This window comes from Lissotriton helveticus, chromosome 12 (genome assembly GCF_964261635.1).
Source record: "Lissotriton helveticus chromosome 12, aLisHel1.1, whole genome shotgun sequence".
Lineage (NCBI taxonomy): Eukaryota > Metazoa > Chordata > Amphibia > Caudata > Salamandridae > Lissotriton > Lissotriton helveticus.
In genome coordinates, this window is record NC_136073.1 from 759,295,273 (window position 1) to 759,319,434 (window position 24,162).

The 24,162-nt window shown below is 43.9% G+C and overlaps 1 long non-coding RNA gene across 1 annotated transcript in view; it reads left to right on the plus strand.

Moving 5' to 3' along the window:
* The first annotated feature begins 1,753 nt into the window (after positions 1 to 1,753).
* Positions 1,754 to 24,162, plus strand: part of LOC144798878 (uncharacterized) — a 281,061-nt gene continuing 258,652 nt past the window's right edge. The window contains exon 1 of the long non-coding RNA XR_013603688.1: positions 1,754 to 1,887. This is a non-coding gene — a long non-coding RNA (uncharacterized LOC144798878). The remainder of the gene's footprint in view (positions 1,888 to 24,162) is intronic.

A 24,162-nucleotide genomic window follows, 5' to 3' on the forward strand; every position in this document is an offset into this window, starting at 1 on the left:
TTTCCTGCCCTGTTCTTTGCGTGCATGTGTTTTCCTCTACTGCCAAATCTCTGCCTGTTCTCACGTAGCAAGAAAACAGAAGAGGTTCGTTCTTTCAATAGCTGTCGCTTTTTGCAAGACGGTCTTCCTCTGTTCAATTCCTCCGCCAATAAGTGCTCAGTGGAACATGTTATGAAATGGGCCTTTTGTAATCACCGTTAGACCCCCTCCCAGGTCAGGTTTCTTTTATTGATGTCTGACTCTTTCCAAGGCAACATCTTCCCGTCACCCTGGCTCTCAGGAGGCATCGAGCCTACAAACGGGACTCTGTGAGCCTGTCATGTGTCTGCTATACCATGTATGCGAAATGTGTGCAGTGTCTGGAATGTTATTTCTATGCGCATTGCCTGTTCCTCGACAGAGACTACAATGTCACGAATCTGTAGTCAAGTAGTGTTTAGTTTGCTTGTTTCTGGGGAGGTTTGACTCTTATCAGGGGCTATTGATTTTATACATGGGTGCTGTTCTTTCTAATATCTGTCAACGACCTGCTGCGTATATATGTAACCTGTATGTTGCTGCCTGATATTCAATTAGTACCTATTATTGTATCGCTTGTTAAAATACATCTTTTTACATCCCCAATATCTTATATCTATCTACCCATCGTGTCGCTCACGTGCGGCGAGATAGACACCCACAGATGTCAGTTACATGCCTAGAATTTATACAACACACGCAAAGCACCTGTCTAGTACAGGCGAGGGACGTTCCATTGGTGGCTAAATGTTGCATAGGAGACGTGTAATTTCTATTTTAATGGCGCTGTCGTTTTGGTTTCCAAAAACACTAACTGTTTTTTTTAAAAACTGTAAAAAAACAGATTCTCGTGGTGTTTGCAAAGTTGTCCTTTTAGTTGAGGCTAGGGACCCTATACTACTGAAGAGGTTTATGGCACCGGTATTTGCTTTGGTTCTCATTTTTAATGTTGATTTAATGTTGATACGACCCATCACCTGTTCGGCTATTATTAGTGCTAAAATAGCAGTTGTGTCCACTACCCTCTCCGAGCAATAGCCTTAAATGTTTCGCTGCAATTCACATGAATTACATCATTCCAGAAATCGGAGATTTAAAATATACGGCCAAATTAATTTTTACTGTTCTCCGACTAATAAAAAAACACATTCAGTGGGGAATATTAGTCCAACGGCTGTGTCTCGGGGTTGATCAAGCAGAACCCCTTCTTACATATTAAATACTATGCAATATACCCTTTATTTCTCCAAAAGATCCTTCCTGGACCACAGTCTGAGCTGGACAATTACACTGTAACAAGTTCAGGCTATTAACGCTTTACAAGCTTTAATCAGAAAACCTCTTTAAGAAACGTTTGACAACAATATGTTTACTATTACGGGAAAAACGGTGGGGGGGGTTTGCCCAACAAAATACCTTGGTCCTTTTTAAGTCAACATATCTGCGTTACCATGGCAGCTCGTGGGACTAAAGAAGGGGTGTGTGAGAGAGAGAGAGCGAGCGAGAGAGAAAGAAAGAGAGAGAGAGCGTTGTGCCTGTTACATGACTGTCTGAGGTCCGCGCGCTATCAGCAAGGCAGCCTCAGCAGTATCCGAACCCCCCCCCCCCCCCCCCCCCCCCCCACACCGGATTGCAGTCACGGCCATTACGCGCACAGAGCCACGTGAAAGATCCTAGCCAATAGAATCGCTTCTAGCAATGCAGACGGCGCTGTTGCTGTTTCGTGGTACGGGATAGGGCCTGACAGAGTCTCTGCAGAGCAGCGTGGGGAGAGGAGCCATGCCACGTGCGGTGAACAGCGAGGAGCTGCTGTTTGACGGCGAGTACGTCAACTGTAACTCGGCGCGGCCCTGCCGACGTTTTGACCCGGTAAACACATGATAATAACATACTTAATTTTTAAAAAGCCGTTTATATGAATAACAACACTGACCTTTTTTGTTTGCCACACAGCACGCTGACTAAATTTGTTAAAATTACGCCATTACACATACACTGAGTTTGTTCTGGGTGTTTAACGTCATTAATCCTATTTAAGATGGTCGAGAGCCCGACTACAATTCGACAAAATTTGATGTAAAATTTGCATTTTCTATTCCTGAAATATTTTTTTCACTTTACATTGAGGTTTAAAAAGTAATGCGTGACACACGTACTAATGAGAAGTGACCCCCATCTTTGCTTTCGTAAAAAATCTTCTAGGAAATAAGGATTCAACATCAACTTTCATGAACCCAAAGAGAGTGAAAGGTAGTCTCTAGAGTTAAAACTGTTCACTGAAGGTTTCAAAACACCTGTATTTTATGAGCAGCCCACCTTAAAAATATTCGAATCTTATTTTGCTTCAAAGGTGGTCTTCTTCGCAACAGAATGACCCACTGCATAGTCAGTCCTAAATAGTTAGTTCGTCCTTTTCTCTTTTTAGAGTGCAATTATTATATTATATAAATTATGAGTATTGTAGGGCAGTTTACATTCTGTCATGTTTTCCAGTACAATATACACCTGGGTCGCAAGCACACCTTCTTCAATCCACTCTTAGGACAAATAATCAGTTTTAGACAAATTGGTGTATATGTGGAACAGGCTTTCCTATATCACTCAACTGCATTTATCATAGAATGCTGAGATCTTTGTTAAGAGACCAAAAGGTTTGCCAATCTGTAACCCATTCAATAATTTCTAAAGACTGTTGACTAACTGGAAACAAAAAACTTTCTGATGCATATTTTATCTATACTGTATTTTTGTAAACAACAGAGTAGACTAGAATATTTATTGGAAAAATAATCCTTACTGGTGATTAGAGAGAAGTGTAAAATCAATCCTCATCTTTATTTTTCTAAACAAATATGTTGGCTGACTAGATAAATGCTTCGAATATTCACAGATTCCAGTGGCACGAGTAAGGAGAGGGACAATAATACCTCAAATTACTTTAATTTATAATATGCATCATTTGTTTAGACCTGTTCAATCCAAATCTAATTTCCAACTGAAATTCAGAAGAGCACCAAAGATGCATCTACTCCCCTCTGAAAACCGATCTTACACTATTGAATTAATCTGATCGCTTTTATTAGCAATATCTACCACCTCACCCGTCACCTATTTTTTCTATGTTCAACTCATTCAACCCTTTGAAGTACCTGCTGCTCCCACAAACCCCAAATAATATACCAGAGGCAACATTTACATTCATTATTATGACAAATACCGAAATCTCCAAAAAACAAAGGCAAAGAGTGCTCATGCTTTCACCACATGGCACAAATGGTAACAATCACATGAATTTATCAGTAGGCAAACAAAATGACACACTAGCCAACCATAAACAACAAATGCTTCTTCAAAGGGATCTGAAAGAAAATTGCAAACCACTACTCTGACGCCAGCACTAGCGTACCAACACAGTCAAATAGAAAACTCAGACAGCGTACAGTAGCTTACAGAGGTACAATAAAATTCAGTGTGGTGTCTTGTACTCATAGAACACCTCAGAATCAATGTGGCACAGTGTGCTCTTACAGGACACTAACTGGTCAGTGCCGTGTCATGTACAAATTTAAAAATTAAATGGACACAATTCACAAATAACCGAATTTCTTGGATCTTAGAATATCTTTATGAGGAGTGGGAGGTGTTTGGATGTATATAGGATGATTTGAGTTCTCTTTTAAGCAGTACGTTGTATTGTAACTCTATTATCTTTATGTATATGAAATTTTTGTAGTGCCCTATTAGCATGGCATCAAACTGTAAATAAAATGAAATTACAAATAATAGACATAGCATGCACTGTGGCCACATGCATGCTCAAATATAGTTGTTAATATTGAGTGTGGAGATATGCCTAACAGAGCAATAGATTCATATAGTAACCTGCTCAAGTAGAAGACCTAATATTTAATGTGGCAGTATGCTCAAATAAGTCACTGGCGTGTACTGTGGTGGCATGTTAAAGTAGAACATCCAGCGGTGCATGGGGTAACATGTTCAAATGCAACAACCAATATTCTGTGTGTCAATATGGTATAAAAAAGTACAAGTAGTAATTTGTATGACAGCAAGCTCAATATTTCTGTGTGCATGCATGCCCAAACAGAACAAACATTCAGTGTGGCAGCAAGCCAAACCAGTACACCTAATATTTACCAGTGTTCAGTATGCCAACACACACAGAACACACACAATTTCGTTTTGAAGCCTGTTCAAATATAACACCACAGATTCAACATGGCAAACGTCTGAAGAAAGCCCCTAATAATGTTCAGTTTTGAGACTTGGAAAATAGAACATCCTAAGTTTACTCATGCATCATACTCAAACACCAACAGTTTGGCGTATCAGCATCCTTCAGTCCCATTGCCTGGGTGCAATGTAATGACATGCTGAAATTGAACTCAAATATTTAGTGAGGTAATATGCATGTTCAAATCGAACCCAATATTTAGTGTTGCAACATTCTCATATAAAATGCCACAAATGTATTGTATCAACATGCTCTACTGATAATTGGTGAGGAAACATGCTCAACCAGAAACCTCAATGTTGTGTTGCAGCTGTTGAACAAGAACACCAAATCTATACAGTGCCACCATGCTCATACAGTACATTTAATAATTAGATGCAGCATGATCAAACAGATCTCCTGAGTTAGGTGGCAGCATGGTCAAATAAAACATCTAAGCAGTCAAGATTGTAATGTCTAAAAAATCCTATTAATACTTGCAGTGGTTATTTCAAAGTAAAAATTTGTGATATTTTACTTTTGTATTCAGGTATGAGTAAACTTCCATTGATGAACTTTTAAAACATTCATTAATGTAGGTCTCCTCATCAGAAACCGTCACTGCCACCGGTTTTCAATATGTACTGAGTTTAGGTTATAAAATAGTCTGATTCACTGTTACACATATTACAAAATAAAACGGAAAAATAAAAAAAATCAGATCTTCTCTTGAGTATCTCCTTAAGCGGTCTCTTTGTGATCATCAGGTCAGAAGATATGGAGCATAGGGATTTAAAATTAAGGATAAGATTGCTAGGCTAACTTTAACAACTTGCAAATGTACACATGTGATTGTGCTACAATGTTATTTTCAGAAGAATGCATTTCTCCATTGCATACAGCTTCTCAGCACACTAAAAAGCTACAAACATTTAAGCATGAGTTAATATTTATCCCTAATGAAATTTAGAAATATATCAGTTGCTACTTTTCATTGATCAAAAATACATAGGGCTAAATACTGATAAGATGAGGATAAATGAGCGGGGTTAAATGCCACAGTGTAAAAAAGTTCAATTACCATGATATAAGGAGCTCTGTTTATGATGTTTTTGTAGAGTTCCCTTGAGCTTGATACTGTTGGGCATGTGTGCTTTACGTTGAATCCTCTGTGATTGCTCAAATTCAGAATATCCTCCAGCTGGCTCTCAGACCTTAGCAAATCTATATACGTCCAGTCATTACTCCTTTAATTACTCAATTTCTGAAAAGGTTCCTTCCATAGATTTTTCTGGTATATTAGTTCTTTGGTTAACTGCCCAGATGAAAAGATTGCACATGCTGTGTTGAATATCACGTGGGATAATATTTTCAACTGTAGGAAATAGGTATTTTTTACTCATACAGTCATATTGTTTAATATTGAACATATTTCAAATTGTTAATTTTGCCATGCATCAAAGGCTGAAGCCTAGCTTGCAGTAACTGTTTGCCTTTGTTTCAGGATCACAATATGAAATCTATCGACCAATTAAATAATCTCAGGAATATTGATTGCAAATTGTTAAATTTGGCCAACAGAAAGGATGTTCTCACTCACACCGAAAAGGCGGCCATCAGGTGGCAATAAAATGAGTCTGAGTTGCAACTTTGTAATTACATATAAATCAATTTCTGACTTATTCTTGACAGTGTTTAGTAGCACTACCATCATTCCTGTGTTAATGGAATTTATTATTTCCATCTGCAATTGGAGCAAATACATTCTCCATTAAAACATGCACACCATTGAACTCTCAACGGTCCACTGTGGTGTACTTATACTCATCATCAAGGCATAGGCAGGCGCTTCTGCAATCATAATTTTAATAGGAAATGTCAGTTTTGTATATCAAAGGATTTTAGTCATAATCTCTGAATGATAAACTAATCTAAATGCAATTTTGCTTTGAATATCAGTAAGCAGAAGAAAAAATCTCTCAGTAAAGAGCTTCACTATACACATAATTCCATTAAGGGGTTTAGGTATCATGTTTGTCTATTGCCACTGGATGTGTCAACTAGATATAGTTTACTGTATAATGTGCTATTCAAATGGGCTTGTCCGCGGTGGGGCTAAGCCACTTAAGTCTTGGCAGAAGGAGGAGGTGACATCAACCCACGTGGCTTCTTTGTTTCGGTCTGCCTCGTCCCTGTAAAGTACACATTTAAGGCTCTACCTGAGCTAGAATGAATATGGCTTTAGGTTTCTTTTAGCTGTGGAGCCCAGAAGATCAAACCTATAATGTCTCATGATAAACTGTAGCTGTGCATCCTTTGTGTTTTTCATAAAGGGGGTCATCTAGCAATGCCTTTGTAGCCCTCCACATGCTACCAGAGACCATCAAACAAAAGGACCTTTGGAATCATTATTGTAGCTGGTTGTTCGGCGGTGCAGTATTGGTTAAAGAAGATCGAATGGAATGTTTATCTTCTCTATTTTAGGGGATGCATATATAAAACTTTTTTTTGGGGGGGGGGGTTGTTTTGTAAAATGCTCAACACCATCCTCTAGTGGCCTCACAGGGGTTGGGAGCACTTCAAAGATTGGTAGGCTTCAGGAAATGTATTTCCATAACCTTTAGAGCTAGGTAATCCGTGAGATTAGAGTGGGGCATTACAAGAACACCCACCCTCAATTATGTCCCCAAAACATGACAAAGCCTTAACCCTTTAACCGCGGCGGAAATTCCGCCGCGGTGCGGGCGAAATAAAAGGTGGGCGTGGTTCGGACGGCCCCCGGCCGTCGTCCGCACACGCCCACCGTAACGTCGGACGGCCCCCGTCCGTCCAACGCATCGAAGGGGTTAAAGGGACAGAGTTCTGAAAATCAAGTGATGGTAGCATTCCGATCTTAGGCACCTGACCAGTTGGGCTTAGGTGACTGACTGGTGAGGAATGAATTAATGTATTCTACTTCTTCGAGTATGCACATTACAAGCACTGCCAGACCTTCTCCTCAAATAGCAGCATGCAAATTGAGTTTTAGTTAATCAGTTTGTAATTGGAATGCCTCCTGATTTTTGATTAGCCATTAACATATTACTTTGAGTTTAGCCATCTATAATCCAGCAGTATGGAGTATTCTAGTGGGTACAGTCTTATTCCCGCTTCCCAACTGGAACAGATTCCTGTTGAATAAGTTTGTAATTGGAATGCCTCTTGATTTCTGATTAGCCCTTAACATATTACTTTGAGTTTAGCCATCTATAATCTAGCAGTATGGAGTATTCTAGTGGGTACAGTCTTATTCCCGCTTCCCAACTGGGACAGATTCCTGTTGAATAATTTATCTCCTCTGCAACCTGATTTCTGTGTGTGTTGATTCTTGGAAAACTTGGACCCGATACTAAGAAAGCTGTGTAGAAAATCTTCTATGTACAACCATGCAAAGCTCTATTGTTTTCTCAGTGTGGTTGTAAGTCCTCCGCTGACCGTTATCATCTAGCCCAATTTCCATGGCCAAAGATATAACAAATAAATGAAAAAGTCATCCCTCAATCCTTTACGATTTAAGACCCATATCAATAGCACTATTCTGAAGAGCCCCAGTAATGCCAAAATACTTTTTGGGTTCTTAAGTTCATTTGTTACATGGTCGTTGTAGGCTCAAACACCAATACATTTTAAACTTGTTTTTAGCTTTCACCTGGAGCCGTTCCGAGAAAAAAAAAAGTGGACTTTCCTCTATCTGGAAGAAAATCTCCTATCATAATATTGAAATAATTTGTATCAAGGTGCTTAGAATTTTAAAAACAGGGCTTTTGCTCATCCTCTGGTTACAGGGTAAAAATATTCAGTAAAGAGTGACAAAGAATATTGCTGCAGATGGGTTGGGCTCTGCTGACATAAATAGGGTATCTGGAACATTACCCATTTCATACAGATTAACAATCTGGAAAACAAAACTCCTTAACACGCTCAAAAGACTAACATTGCGTTCACTGCCAGAACCCAAACAGCCATATCATAAATATAGGTATATTGCGATGTGTCATATTTTCAACTGAGTGGAAATGAAAACCCACATACAGTGGAGGAAAAAGGGCATAGGGGGTGCACAAGGGAGGTAACCTTCGGGGCAGATGGGCTCCCTCGCAAGGTCACTCTGGGGGGAGAGGGGGGATAGACCTAGCTCCTAGTTGGATCAGTCATGACCTGTCCGTAGGCTCATTCTGGATCCGCAGAAACACATGTATGTACTCTTTAGTTTAGGATTAGGAATGGCTATATATTAGAATCTCTGTTAAGGTAAGCCATCCACAAACATTATTTTTACACAAATATGGCATATGAATATTGAATGGAGTGTTATGGGGGGTTTATGCGTTTTAGATATACAAAACTAATGTGTTGTCTTGTTTAAATGAAATACGTCCAGGGTTGTTACGACCTCTAACCCAAAAATAAGTTTTGGTATGTTTGTGTGATTTATGCCTTGGGGGGAGGGGGGTGGTACATGTGAGGCCACGGGATGGAAGGGAGGTGTCTGTGAGTGGCCGGGGCTCTGCTAACACCAGGCCATATAAGTGATTTTCAGAATAGGGATCAGATTCAAGATCTCGAAGTTCTAATTTCAGTATCTTTGACCACATTTCCTCAAAATTGGTTTAAATATAACAAAATGTAAAAAAATCACCATAGAAAAATATACCCTAAATGTTAATGTGCCAAGTCTTTTATGCCTTTGGTGTTTTGGAATGTATTGGTTTATCACAGAGCTTTGAATCTACTGTTGCTCCTTGCTCATTCTTGGCATTACATAAACTATAGTTTTGCAGTTTTAATTTCAAAGTAATGCTTGCATGCAGTAATCCATAAATATTTTAATATACCACGACAAACCATCCTACACTTCTCAGACTTGAGCGCGCAAAATAAGTGATAGATTGCATTTCTTTATAAAGCATACCCAGTGCCATTCTAGCTAAATCCTTTCAGTCATTATTCATGCATTGCTGCTTTCTTCTGGCTTATTATAGACCCACTGTATATCTCAATTATCGCATCATCCACAACGGATGAAGGTGCAGCATCAAACGCCTAAAAAAGGTATTCTCAAATATGGTTCCTTCACTAGTACTGAGCGCACTGATAATGCACACTGTTTTTCCGAATTAGCAATAAGGCAGTGGTGTTCAACTTAAGTCTCCAAGTGATACAGCCCTACAAGATTTTCAGAATAACCACAATGTTAACAACAATCCTGAATTCAATTTAAGTCTATTTACTTGATATGCTATCTGGATATTATGATATAAAAGCATGGCTCTGGTTCTTTTGCCCTGAGGTGGACGTCCCAGTATCGCTCAAGTGTATTTACCAGATTCAGTACTATCCTTACAAACAGACTGGAAAATAACACATCAATGTGCATCACTAACGAGCATAAAAAGGCAGGCAAATCACACCACTGTGGAAAGGGTACTAAACATCTCAGATAGGGCTGGGATTATGGTTGCAGTTGCGACCACTTCTGGCCAATGTATAGCTCTAACAATAACGGCATTTAACATACATTTTGACAGTGAACTTTAAGTAATTTGTACAGATCCTCATAAATAAAATTAAAAAACTGGACTTTTTGAAAATGACGTAAAATAGAGTTTTTTTATTTACTTGTGTGTAGGTTTTTTTTTTTGCATTCCACTGATTTAAAATGTCTGACAACTTTATCTTAAAGTCATGTATTCCCAGAGAGGGGATGCTATACTTTTCTCTGCAGTTATTTGAATTGTTCACCACTTTATGAAGATTATTAATGGGTCCTGTTTTAGCTTTAGTTCTATACCGTCCCCCCTTTAACTAGGTGATGTTTTGAATTATCATAGCTGTGTTTATTGAAGCATTAAAGATCATAGCATAATGTGCTCACTTTATTTTTTTTTATACGACAAAAGGAATTAGAACAGTGAAAGATTTGTCCTTGCTATTCACATCAAATGTATATTAAGTTACTATGTATTACTCCATTGCAGAGGCCAAATTTATATAACACTCTAAGTCTAGAAACATTGTTTCCACAGTAACTGAAAAAAATATGTTACTGGGTGATTACGCTTAAACTTTCAAAGTCACATAATGTCTTTTTGGAAACTGATACAATTTATAATTCAAAAGTATAATGTCAATCATTTCCATTTATTATGTATTAGTACATGGACAGGATTAGACCCATGCATTCAAGTATATAAGGGGAATGAACGTAAAACACTTGTGACATCAGTAAGTGAAATTGGTGAACTTTCTCCAGGTGCAAAGCCAAAGAACATGCATTATTCTGATCCTTCAGCTACATATGGTGTGCATATCAGTACAATCTGATGTGTATTTCAAAATGATTCATATGTAATACAGAGTCCTGTTTGGAAGGCGGATATTTTGCATGTATGTGCATCCAGCCAGATGAATGTATAGCTTACACTCTGCCCTAAGAAAACTGATGCAAAAGATGACACTAGGCATGGCCCAAGATAATACAATTGATTAATGGCGAAACTTGGGGAAGAGCCAAGGTCATTCAGTAGTAAAACAGCATCAGGGCAGTATTAATTATGGACATTACATATTAAAATCGAAGTATGTTGCACCATGTTGGAGTAATGAACTGAATACCACTAAGTTGGGTGGTAGAAACACGTTGTATGTCAGCATCAGAAATCAAAAGATCTGAAGTGATATATGCAAGATCTTACCATTTAGTTCGAAATTAGTGACTACTTCAAACTATCATGCCCCACATCTTATGTTTTTTTTAATTTGTATATAGCGCATTGGGTTGGCGGACTTCAGAAGAGTTTTGTTTGTAAACTCATCCTCCAGGGGTTGGAAGTATAAGTTATTTTGAGCTGGGCAATATTAACCACTACTACTGCTGTCCCGAGAGCCACTTCTGTTTCATGACCCATTCTCTATTAATGGACAATTTTGATTACTAACTGTGGTCGCCAAGCACATTTTGTTTGTTTAAAGAAGAGACACATTCTTGGAGTTGGCCATTCAGCTGTGGTCTCCCCGAAGTACGGAAGAAACAACAGCCTTTTTTCAATACTCCTCTCAGGTTACTTTTCATAGCATAAAGAGGTTTCAGCTTCTACCACTAGGCAGTGAATACCAAAACGTTCCTCATTCTGGCATGGCCCTCAAAGTTTCAGACATGCTGTAAAAAATGTGCAAAGTTTTACATGTTAAGTCTATTTTTATTGTAATGTAGCATAATTGTAGCAAAATGAAGTCATTGTACCTTAATATGTTTATTTTATGTGCAAACTAGCATGGGAGGTTACAGCACCAACTGTAGGATTTGAGGGTTGCTGGTTCACATGCACCCCTGGTTAGTTTTATCACTAGGTTAAAGATGGGATCTACTACAAGTTCACTGCTGAGACCAGGATATCCGAGTTTGAATCCCAGATTTCCCAGAGCACTACTAAAAATAACATTATCTCCTTCAGCCTTTGTCCTTAATTTCTCAGTAATGGAGAGGTTTCAAAGTAATCAAAACCAGTATTGTTCACTGTATAAAACTGGGCATGTAATATTAACTATATACACACAACCATACTTGCATATTATTGTGGTGTATTTGGACTTGGTGATCCCTGGTAATTGTATAGGTTACATTTCCAGATGAATTTTATTCCTGAAGTTGGACAGCTGGAAACAAATCAGGGACTTGACTTAAGAATTATGAAATTGGTTTCAATTATGTCCCATTTAGATAGAATACGTTTTCTACTCTACTATCCTAGCCATTTAGGCTCTGTTGTTAGTCTGTTGTAAGATAAAAGTTCCAGGTTTGGATCGTGGCAGTCTTCTAATCTTCTGAGGTCAGTTTATTGAGTACCATCAAACTTCTTAATAGTAAAAGCTGTTATTTCCCATGCATAGAAACAGCAGAAGTGTGGTGTCCAGCAGTGCATATAAAACGTGATTAATGTTACGTAAGCAGGCAGTTGAACCTGGCTAGCTGGCTTAAAGCATTGGACGTTGCCATTAGTTCAGTTAGCTGGAAACCACTATCGGTATCCTTTTGCCATCACTGGCTTTCTCAAATGGTTGTTGTGATAGACATGCGTACATTGAACCAAGATTCCAAAATAGGACGTTGGAGTGGGTGAAGATATGCAAGTTACTTAGTACTTTAATGACCGATGTCTACAATATAACTGAGACTGTTGATTTTTCAAAACTGAAATTTGAACACGGTCCTCAGTACTAAAACATATATCATTTTTATTCTACTCATTCACTATGTAATTACTAATGCACTCTCCTTGCTACCTGATGTGTCTTTTGATGGAGCTGTTATGTTTCAATAAAAAGATTTTAAAAAAACATATATCATTATGGCTCTCCCTTGTGCCCAAAGCGGTCATCAAAGGATGCAGCTCAGTCCTATATAAGTGAGATGGCCTTTAACACCCGGTATAGCCCAATGCAGGGGAAACCACTGAGGGTAGGACAGAGAAAGGGAACATTGGAATGCTGGAGGGGGTTTCTGTAACAGCCATTATAGACCTCTGCTACCATGCTATTTTCTGTGGAGCTCACAAAATTCCAGTGTTTTAGTAAACAGTACAAAATAGGAGTGGAGCTGCAGTGGACCCGTGAGGGTTCCAGATGAGATTTTAATTTTGAAAGAGCGTTTGTCCTCTGCATTCTCATTACTACCGCAGTGGAGATTAGAGAGGGGTTGCTTTTATTTGTACCCACACATACAAGTGTAACACTTTAGTGATTAGGCAAAGGTCACATAATTAAAGTGAAGCCACCAGACTTGATATCGGAAGAGCCAGTCCATTTTAGAATGCGCCAGGAGGAGAGCAGCACACCCGTAGCTCCTGCAGTGTCTGGCACTGCCCAACCAGTGAGCGACAGCAGCTATAATATCATCATAGGCTCCTTACAATGGGTACCGGGGTGCCACCCCCATCCCTCTGAATGGTACAGTCTGCCAGTGGCTGTATTCACGGCCTGCTCCCTTGGAAACGCTCTGCGCTGGTTTGGGAACAGGTAGAAAATAAGGCTGGAGCGAAACTCCAGGGGAAGTAATGGAGGACCTCGTACAGTCTATTGAGAGGGAAAGCTAGTACCATGCACACATGTATACAGTCATTACACCGGTGTGGAACAATCCACGATCCCTCTGGAGCAGGGGCGCCCCAGCCAGGCCCCAGGAGGGACAATCAGTGCCAGACTTCCTGGACACGAATACGTACATTTACATTTAAGTAATCTAACCTGAAATCTTTTTCATATCTGACCTTCTGGTGATAATTACCGGACAACACAGCCCCGTTATTAAATATGGAAATAATTAAAAAACGATTCTGCCAATAGCGATCAATAATAATAATACTAATGGCATAATACTAAAATAAGAGTGAAAGAACTCCAGGTAAGCAGTGCCTGCTCAGCGCTGCCTCGAACAATGTAGCATTTAAAGTAAAATATACTATATCACTGATGCAAGATTATCGGGATGGTATATCTGTAAAGAAAATTTTCCAGTCCTGTCCTCCCAACTGAAAAATACCACCTCGTAACTAGCAGGTATGAGATGAGGCGGTTTAGCGTAAAGAATAGTGTTAGAAAATATTAAAATAAAAACAAACGGGCTACGATTAATCAACAGAAACTAACCTGTTCAGAAACACGAATCCACGCACCCCTAGAAAATCCGAGAAATGTGCAATTGAACACGCCTGTCCCTCCCATCGCTTCCGAGTCTTTGCTGCAAAATAAAAGAAAAACATGGACCGGTTTAGCAGACTGCCGAGCCATTTAAATCCCCACATTGCTTCATCACTAAAACAAACTACATTAGTCTATCAAAAATTGTACTTGCGTTATGTTAGGAGATTTAAATTAATATTTATGGCCGGCAGCAATGGATCCGTTTGTGTCTCTGTCATGTGCTTTTGCATCCTCGGAGCTGCAGTATCAGGCAGCAGTGCACTATCGTCCATCTGTGTCTTACTTGATACACAGACATGCCCATCGCCTAGGCCCCAGGGCATTAGCAGACTGCCCATGGTAGCGCCCTGTATCCGCATTATGCGTCCTGGATGCAATGCCAACCCCGAAAACCGCCAGTCAAGGGAAATACTGGTATGATGTGTGCCCATGCGGCCTGGGGCCTTGCACTTAACTCATGGGAGGCACTGCTCTCCTAAAAGACTGTATCAATTAATCCTGCGGATTCCACTAAGCGCCTTAAAGCCCAGTGAAAACACCCAAACCACAACAGTGCATTGACCCTCCTGGTTTATGGACTCGTGGCCTTGGCAGTCTGTAAACTTTAATTGTCCTGCTGCTGTGAGCAAACAAACAAATCTATCTTTTGTTCTCTGTGGCTGGGTGAGTCTTCGGGCACGAGTCGGCTTCAGCAGCGCCCACGGGCTGCTTTTAGTCACACCCAGTAGCGCCCAGGCATAGAAAGCGCTTCTGTGGGGGGCCTGCTGTCTGGGGTGGAGAGGGCTGCGGGGAGGGGGCGGGCCGTGGGCTGCCCGCAGACACCTAGAGGTCATGGGAACAGACACAATTACTGTCTGGGCACGCTTGGCCTCTGAATGGGAGTCTGATTGATGGGCCAATTGAATATACATCGGGTCTCACGTTTTAAGAAGGGTCTGCGTGCAAAGTGCATGGGGCCCAGGATGAGACAGTGCATGGTGGAAACTGGGGGGGCTGCGGGGGAGGGAGGTCTAAGCAAACAGGGACAGCGAGGCATGGTGTACTGCTGTGTGTAGAAAGCGAGGGAAAGAGAAAGCACAGCAAAATGCCTGTCAGACAATCTGTGTGTGTATCTATCAATATATTTAGACACAGCAACAGAGTTCATTTCTGAATGTACCCGCGTATTTATCCAGCTTTACGCATACACATACATTATAGCAGTTAGCATAATTCGTGGGTGCATAAATCGGCATAATTATATACATTTGCGCGTACACATATGTACATTTGCGCGCGCACACGTCGTATTTTTCATACTACAAAGTCACCCATTGAGGCAATCTGTAATGTTGCTCTTTGTTTACATCGGTTCGCACGGCAGCTTTCTGTGCATCCTATACACATGCACCTGTTCACCATTCTGGTGAGATATACATTATTCTGGTGCGACTCGTCGATCATGGCACATTACTTAGCATTTTTCTGCTTAGTAAAGCCTGGTCCGGGTGGGATAACAGTTGATCCTCATAGTAAACTCAGATCGAGCAGGGTGCCTGGGGCCACCAGTAGCGTGACCACCAAGGAGACGTTTCAGGCCCCGTCCAAGGCAGGACACTCGAAGGCCCTGGCCTTCCATGGCCTGCATCCACACAGGCTTCAGTTCAGGCCCACTCCAACAGGCTAGTGTTTGAAGAATGGGGGCTTAAAGCGCCTCGAAGGACCCCGGAGCCCTTCATCTTGTCAGACCCTGAGCTTTTATTGCTTAGCATAAATGCACCTATAGAACGAATTACCAATTCACCAAACCTAAGGCCAACTGTGATTTATTTCTGCCAGATTATTACTACGCCACTGCAAAAAAATGCATCTGAAATTAATATACAAACTATGGCGCGCCCTGGGTGTCATTTTACTTTGTTTATTTGCTCGTTTATGTCATTAATAAACGTGTTTCCTTTTATGTTAGGCCTACAAAAGCTGGAATAGTTATGTGTGTAAAATGAAATTACAGCTTCAAGAGAATGGTACAGACTGCAGGAGTGTGCAGAAAATTGAGTACTTTTCAAAAATGAATACAGGCCAAGGGAAAAAAAGAAAACGCATCTCTTCTGGTAGTGCGTATTTGCAGGGATACCTCCTATTTGCGGTGGCATTTGCGCCAAATACAGTAGGGTACCGTAGATAGCTCTGTTGCAAGTGTGAACATGCAGCTCGCATTGTTGTATGCCTTATTCAGAATTATATTAAAAATATAAATACACGATCAAAAAAGGGCAGAACTCTGCTGTTTTCTCCGGGACTCAGTTGTGTGGAAAATCCAAACCCATAACTGATAAATCGCCTTTGGTTATATCGTAACCCGATCTGTGCGCACCCGCCTTTAATATCTACGCCCTCCTCAACTCAGCGAATGATGAGAAAGGAATACCTGGCACCTCACCCGCAGCCACCTCTCTTAGCTAAGGACATCCTGGCCTGGCGAAGAGGGACATGGAGGCTCTCACCCCTTTCTATAAAGGGTGGGTCGCATTGAGGGCATAAGTGTACCCCCACACCACGCTCGAGGTTAGGGGCCATTCGAAGGTCTGGTCCTCAGAAAACAGGCATGGCCAATTCCCTCAGTGGGTTCCTGTAAACAGGGCTCAGATCCGTTCTTCGCAGCCTCACCAGGCCCCGGCAGCCCCTGCAGGTCCGAGGACAGTCCCCTCGGAAGGGAAGACGGCGGCGTGAGAGCATCTGGTACCCAGGAAAAAAACGGGGCGGATTTCCAAATGGATTCCTCGAGAACTGGCGCAGATCCGGCTCTTTGCGAGGGCCACTCCGTCCTTTAGGACCCACTGAGGGACAATGTGACCCAGAAGCCCCTCTCTCGCCCCGGCCCCCACCCCCGAAGCAGGCCAGGGCTCAGAGGCAGGCACTCACCGTGCTTGGCGCTCCGCGGAGGTCCTCGGTGCTCCTGGCAGGAGGAGAGATGCTGGCCGTGTGAGCGGCGTCGCTTCTCTCTCCTCCCTCTTGTGGATGCTGGCTGCAGCTCACGGTGACGTCGCATCCTCTCGTCCATTCAGCATCCCACTCCACCCCTTCCGCGACGAGTCCTTCGCTCCTTCCCTAGCTCTTCCACGGCCCTCCTCTGTTCCCCGCCCCTCCACCCTCTCGCCTACATGCAGAAGGAGCGAGGTCACCTAACCCAGCACCTAGGGATGGGCGTAAAGCAGTTTACATTGGCAATCCGGGTTAATGAGAAATCAATAAAGTACCAGGCCCAGGGGACTTCGAAAAGGAGAGGGATGGGGGTCGAACCTTTCCAACCCCTTCACCATATCGTAGGTCAACCCTCTGTGCCCCTAGAGGGGCGCAAAGGTGAAGGGCGGCTCCCCAGTGACTTGTCTGATTTCTTTTAGAGCGCTTGCTTGCGTCAGCACTCCGCTTCATAGCCTTTCTGCCACAAACACAACACTGCCACCTAGCTACCCACCTGACCGAGCATCACCGTGGTATCCAGAGGGGGGGGGGTCTAAGAGGGCAGAGGGGGCTGCTTGGAGGAGATGGGCGTCTGTGGCATTGGGAGCAAACGGAGGAGGCAGTATTCCAGGCACCCGACAGGTTTGGTGCATGCTCAGTGCGCTTCCTCCAAAGCCCACGGGGCTCCAAATCCAGGAAGGCATGTGTGTGTATGATGGGAGCCTAGGGATGGCAGGGCGGCGGGTTGTGGACGGTGATTTTCACACGTCAAGGGCAGGTTCCGGTTTCCAGGCTACGTCTGGGAAAGGCACCGAGGGGGCGGTGGCTCTGGTGGGGCGTAGGGGTTTCCCATTAGCACCATAATAACATCCACAGCCAGAATCCCTGAAAACACCCACAAACAATGAAGCGGCGATTGTGGTGGCAAACGCTAAATGTGACCAAACATGCCAAAGTGGTTCTTAAATTTAGATCAATCTTGTCTCCTCAATATCAGGATTCCAAAAATATGGGTCCATTTGATTGGGCCTGGCGCTGCATTGGATTCGGTGTCTGGTTTGCAGGCGGGGTGGGGGTCCTCCTGTTAGGCAGAGGGGGGTCTAATGGCCCGTAGAAAATGCATAAAGAATCCCCCCTTTCTCTTCGCATGCATGGGAACTCGGGGCGCCCTGAACTTGACAGGCAGACTACTGCATGCTGATGAGACCCTCTCAAGTTCATTGTCAGAGGCGCGCCAGACACCGCACCCTGCCCCCCACCCTGCCCCCCACACACTCAGCGGACGGGCTTTCAACAGCCCCGTGGGGCCGACAGAATATCTTGTTAGGCGACGACTTTCAAGAGCTCTAAACTTTAAACGTGGACAGTTGGGTTTCATATGCCTTCTTTCTAATGGGAATTCGTAAACACTTGGTGTACACTATTGCCTTAGTAGGAAGACTTCCACTTTATTTTTAAATAATGTTTAAAAATGATGCCCTGTTTCATGAATTATACACCTGTCAGCGGTCAGACATACAGCTTTCGCTGTTTTTCCTCCCCACTCGCGTCAAAGCAGGAGCACACCCGTTTGCCACGCCCACCCTCATCTGCTGGTATATGTCACCTGTCAAAAGTACGACCCTTCGTGCTCTTTCTCTCCCAGGATCTTCCACCTACTTTCCACCCTGCCCACTGAAACATAGTTCTTTTCCCCCGCGTCACTCCCTGTTATTTTTCTTCGGTGCTCCCCTGTTTGCTTTATCACACGCCAAGTAACAACAATTTCGCTTTCCCTCTTCCGGCCTCCGCCTTGGCATGCATTTTTCCCTTTCCACTCCTTGATTACGTCTGCCTGGGTGGGTCTGAAATAAAGACGCTTTGAGCGAAAATTGCCCATGCCCTCCTCCCTCGCCCCCCTTAGTTGTATGTTTTTTTTTCTCTCGGGTTTTTTTCTCCTTACCAACGCTAATAAACTGAGCCTCCTTGTCTGACAGGGCCGCAGTCTGAAACGTGTTCTGAAACCCAAAGCTCCCGGGGCTTTTGTTCCCCCAAATCCTCTGCCATTGTGGGGACGCCATGGGAGCCGCTCCTAGCACGCCTTCCCGGGCACCACGTGAGCCAGCCTTTTCTCCCCCTTCCGAAAAAGAACTGCTCATTAGCAGGGAGGAAGCGAAGAGAGGGCCTAATGATAATTAAAAAGAGACACCCCTTAATTGCCCCTTCCTAAAACCCCTACTAAAAAAAACCTGCACATTCTGGTGAGATTGTTATCCGAATACCTCCCCATCCTTAAATACCAAAAATGCGAATTTCTTTTTTTTTTTCAATATTTTGTTTGTCATCCTTATTTGTAATATTTTTTTCCAAATTGAAGTCACTCTGCGTGCACAGTCCAGAAGAAGGGAGCCTGTGTTTGTTTTCCTGGGTTGGCACCCCTCACCTACCTTGTGGTGGAGGCTGGCTCTGCTCACGAGCGTGCTCGAGGGATGCCAGTGGGGTGTGTGTGGCAGCTTTCCCTCCACCCATGCCTCTTTTTGACTAACCTCCGCTCCTCTCTCCTGCCTCCTCGCTGGGGGTTGATGCTAGTCTGAAGAAACCAGACCCACGAGGAGAAATGGAGGCGTCGCATCCCGCGAGGTGCGGGCGTGAGCGAGGCGCCCCTGCACGCAGCACCCACGTGAAGTCACCGCATCTTCTGCCCACGCCGGCGGTGGCAGGCCTGCATTGATTGGATTGGGGTGCCCGGTGGTGTTTTTAAAGAGCAGTCGAGTGATATGTGAGCCCCCCCTCTCTCAGTCTATATGTATTTATAGAGACGGAGCTCGCGCAGCCGAGCACAGCGGAAGTGGCAGGGATCGCGGCTCATTAGCATACATGCAAATCTGAGAGGCTGCACACAAAAACAGGCCGGCAGCTCTAGCAGCACAGGCCGGACGCAAACGAGCTATTCTGCTGACGAAGAAGCGGCCTCTTCCACAAAGCCTCGTAAATTAAGCGCCAAGAGAAACGTAAAAGCGCTATATGTGTCTATACTGTGAGCGATATTATGGAGTAACCGCTTCGATCGAAGTAAAACTAAAGGCCTTCATTTATAGACCAAGCAGGCAGAGATCGGTGAATTCTGAGGGTTGTAAACCGGTCCAAAAAAGGGGCCTAATGCCAGATCTGGTGGTTTCAGCCAATGGATACGAAGGCGCTACCGGCTCTTTCCCACCTCCCACAAACCAATAGAACATTTTTAAAGTTGGTATTTTATTCGGTGTCAGAAGGAGATACTTTCACACCCGAACAAGGAGCCATTGCGCAAGTGAAGTGGGTACGAGAAGAAAGCGCTGCGTTTTTGAGGAATCCTGCGCCTCATTTAGCAGCGTATTTTAAGCAGAGTGCCCGGTGCCATTGCTTCATGCCCATTTTCCAGGCGAATGTCAGGGCTTTCTTTTTTTTACTTTTTAAATAAGCAGTGCTGGCATTTTCGGGTTCTCCTGGATGGCACGCGCATCCTTCCCTGGCACGGGAAACCGAGAAGCTTCACACACTGACTGCCCTCTCCTGCCAGTCACCCACCACCCATCATCCTGACCATGTTGCACTCTGTACATCCTATGCGTATTATTCATTCATGTACTGAAAGGTCGGAAAAGGTGTGTTTACTGTCCGTGTGTCTGTAGACAGACTGAGAGAGAGGTAGATGGATGGATGGATGGACGGACACAAGGGTGCACGGCTGGACACGGCAAATTACGGATGAATAAACGGATCGCAAAGAATCACAGACAGACGGAGACAGATAGGTAAACAGACAGACAGACAGACATCAGATAGATACATACGCATGTACGTATACACAGATAGTTATACATATGGATGTGTACGCAGATATATCTTTTATAAAAATATATTCACAGTATACATGTGCGTAGCCTTGTTATTATGTGTGAAGCTTCATGGCTAGCTATCTTGCTTTAAATTGTTTGTGCATATGTACATATGCAACCATGTACACACGAACACAATGCCACTATGCCTATATTTGTATACACTGTTATAAGATTATGAATTTGAGATGCGTTACATGGATGCATTGAAAGGATATTTGTGTACATTTATATACATTGGCTGAATGTAACAGTACGTGTGTATGGACTATATAAATATACAGGCATACACATATATTTATTTGCTTTGTAAGGCATTTAAGGAAAAATGCCGGTATATGTCTACAAATATAGCGAAACATACATATTTATGTTTAAAGTAATGTATACATATGTACGTAAATATGTATTACAACTGTGTATAGATACACATAGAACAGACATACGGATTCTACTAGACATCCCTAAGCTATTTTTACTAAATGTTTTAATAAGAAAATATGTCTTTCCTACAGATAATCAAAGTGCTGTAAATATTTCGCTTTGTTCCGCTTTTACAAAATCATCTCACTTTTTAATCCCGATTCTTTTAAAGCAGGGTTTTAAGATGGCTCCGACAACTCGTGGAAAATAAAGTGTGTGTGTGTGTGTGTGACAGACCCGCCTCTTTTAAAACTGTGTAAGTTGCACGCAGCGCCCACACAAGCCACAGTGGACACGGTGCGTGGCTTCTGTTAGAAGCGGAGTCTTCGAGGCGCTTCTCCAGGTGGGCGGCAGTAAGGATCGCCTCGACAAAGGCTGCGGTTGCACTGCTGTGCCAACTAATGACACAGGACCCACATCCATGCAGACTCTGGAGGCTGAGTGTGTTGGTATTTGTAAAGAGCACCCAATATCTGCGCCTGTTAGGACCCCTCTCCTAGTCACGCACTCCTCCTGTTAAAACTATCGACAGGAAGGTGTGATCTGATTTCAGAGCCCCCACCTGCCAAAACAAATGTGCACATTTTCTAGTTTTGTAACAGCATCCCCGTGGCGGCTTCAGGCAAGGAGCACCCAGTTGAAGAGCTGTCACTTGTGACTTTGTGTAACGCTCTAGAGCAGGTCGAGTGACAACATGTACAAAACGGCGAGTGCGTGTGCGCGACGGGGAGGGCGCTCCGGAAGCGGGATTGAACTATGATGCCAATTAGGTGGGCCGGAGATACCCTTTGAGACTGCTTGAGCTATCGTAAAAGTATCTGTTATTTGTTTTTATTGAGATGACTTAAATTGGGTTTTTTGTAATTTGTGGATGTCTGGGTTTATGTTTGAAATATTAGCGCCCTTTCTGGTCCACCGTGAGACCCGAGCTCAGGTTTAAGATGCGGGGGCTTTAATCAGTGAATTAAGCCTCTCCTGGGGGAGCGCTGCTGTGCCCCCCCCCCCTCCCTCGGGTCAGCATATCAGGATATCTGCACTGAAAGCGTCCGGGCTGTCGAGTGCACGTGCCGGAGGCTGGGGATCAGCGGTGGGACCCGCTCAGGGGCACGAAGTCACGAGCCCGGTTGTCTTGTTAGATTTTTCACAGCTCGACGAAATGAGCAGCACCAAGGAGCCCGCTAGTGCCCAGCCATGGCGTCTAGAAGGAAGCACTGCAGCGCTATGGGCATCCTGAGCTCCAGGGATCCTGTATGTTGAGCCAGATTGATGCTGTGATCCAGTGCATTGATTACTCATTGACTTTTAGCCAGTGCACCGAAAGCACACTCATCCCTGGATCCAGTGCACTGAGGGCACAGTGCTGTCTGGATCCAGTGCACCAATGATACAGTGCTTTCTGGATCCAGTGCACCAAGGGCAAAGTGCCTTCTGGATCCAGCGCACCGAGGGCACAGTGCTGTCTGGATCCAGTGCACCTAGGGCAAAGTGCCTTCTGGATCCAGCGCACCGAGGGCACAGTGCTGTCTGGATCCAGTGCACCTAGGGCAAAGTGCCTTCTGGATCCAGCGCACCAAGGGCACAGTGCTGTCTGGATCCAGTGCACAGAGAGCACAGTGTTGTCTGGATCCAGTGCATCAATGGTACAGTGCTTTCTGGATCCAGTGCACCGAAGACACAGTGCTTTCTGTATCCAGTGCACCGAAGGCACAGTGCTTTCTGGATCCAGTGCACCGAAGTCAGAGGGCTTTCTGAAACAATTGCACAGAGGGCACAGTGCTTTCTCGATCCAGTGCACCAAGGTCACAGGGCTTTCGGGGTCCAGTGCACCGAAGGCAAAGTGCTTTCTGGATCCAGCGCACCAAGGGCACAGTGCTGTCCAGATCCAGTGCACTGAGGGCACAGTGCTTTCTGGATCCAGTGCACCAGTGGCACAGTGCACCAATGGCACAGTACTTTCTGGATCCAGTGCATCAATGGCACAGTGCTTTCTGGATCCAGTGCACAGAGGGCACAGTGCTTTCTGGATCCAGTGCACCAATGGCACAGTGCTTTCTGGATCCAGTGCACCAAGGGCACGGTGCTTTCTGGATCCAGTGCAACCATGGCACAGTGCTTTCTGGATCAATTGCACTGATGGCACAGTGCTTTCTGGATCAATTGCACTGAGGGCACAGTGCTTTCTGGATCAATTGCACTGAGGGCACAGTGCTTTCTGGATCAAGTGCACCAATGGCACGGTCCTTTCTGGATCCAGCGCACCAAGGGCACAGTGCTTTCTGGATCAATTGCACTGAGGGCACAGTGCTTTCTGGATCAAGTGCACCAATGGCACGGTCCTTTCTGGATCCAGCGCACCGAGGGTACAGTGCTTTCTGGATCAATTGCACTGAGGGCACAGTGCTTTCTGGATCCAGTGCACTGAGGGCACAGTGCTTTCTGGATCAATTCCACCAAGTGCACAGTGGTTTCTGGATCAATTGCACCGAGGGCACAGTGCTTTCTGGATCCAGCACACCGATGTCACAGGACTTTCGGGGTCCAGTGCACCGAAAGCACAGTGCTTTCTGGATCCAGTGCACCGAGGTCACAGGGCTTTCGGGGTCCAGTGCACCTAAGGCACAGTGCTTTCTGGATCCAGTTCACCGAGGTCAAAGGGCTTTCAGGGTCCAGCGCACCGAGGGCACAGGGCTATCTGGATCCAGTGCACCAAGGGCATAGTACTTTCTGCTTCCAGTGCACCAAGGGCACAGTGCTGTCTAGATCCAGCGTACCGAGGGCAAGTGCTTACTGGATCCAGTGCACCGAGGCCACAGTGCTTTTGGGTTCCAGTGCATCGAGGGTACAGTGCTTTCTGGATGCAGTGCACCAATGGCACAGTGCTTTCTGGATCCAGTGCATCAATGGCACAGTGTGTTCTGGATCCAGTGCACAGAGGGCACAGTGCTTTCTGGA